The sequence below is a fragment of the Lethenteron reissneri genome, chromosome 37 (genome assembly GCF_015708825.2).
Source record: "Lethenteron reissneri isolate LAM-NWPU_2019-01 chromosome 37, ASM1570882v1, whole genome shotgun sequence".
NCBI classification, from domain to species: domain Eukaryota; kingdom Metazoa; phylum Chordata; class Hyperoartia; order Petromyzontiformes; family Petromyzontidae; genus Lethenteron; species Lethenteron reissneri.
The window spans coordinates 14,338,690-14,339,700 of NC_083815.1; positions in this window are offsets into that span (position 1 = coordinate 14,338,690).

Sequence of the window (1,011 nt, forward strand, 5' to 3'; positions counted from 1 at the left end):
AGCGGCATGAGCAATGACGTCAGGTAACCAGCGGCATGGGCAATGACGTCAGATAACCAGCGGCATGGGCAATGACGTCAGGTAACCAGCGGCATGGGCAATGACGTCAGGTAACCAGCGGCATGAGCAATGACGTCAGGTAACCAGCGGCATGGGCAATGACGTCAGGTAACCAGCGGCATGGGCAATGACGTCAGGTAACCAGCGGCATGAGCAATGACGTCAGGTAACCAGCGGCATGGGCAATGACGTCAGGTAACCAGCGGCATGAGCAATGACGTCAGGTAACCAGCGGCATGGGCAATGACGTCAGGTAACAGCGGCATGGGCAGTGCCATCTAACGAGCCGCGTGGAGCAAACGTCATATAACCAGCGGTGCAAACAGTGACATGACGTCATCGTACATTTTGTTTATATTTAAAATTAAATTAACTATTTTTATTTTAGCAGGTCAGGCTCTTGTTCAGAAGCGACCTGGCCACAAAATATAGCTCAACGAAGTGGTTTATCATCATGTGGAAATGTATAGCAGCCAAATACTCGAAACGCGTGATGTTGACTCTAAATGTGGACGGAAAAAACGGAGAAAAATCCACGCAGTTTTAGTTCAGTTTATTTTGAAGTACGGTAACCTGTGAGCTATGAAGCTCTTAAGTTGGGTTTCATCAATAAAAAAACACACCGTGTCTGTGACAGGCATAACAGAGAAAAATAAATGAATACAAATGAATATATAAAAAAGGGTAAGAAGTTATATAATTTAAAATATTAAATATTTCTTTTAAAAGTTTTGAGCAAACTAATACATTTAAAAAGTGCAAGATTGGTCGTAAAAAGTGCCAGGGGTAAAACACAAAATTTGCCAAAAACACTACATTAAATCTCCAATGAAATTTACAGATCTCTCTAAAATATAAATGTGCCATCACCAACAAACACATACACCGAGCAAAACACAGCAGCGTAAAACACGTTCCTTCGGAGTGGGCAGGTAGGAACTTGGTTGGACA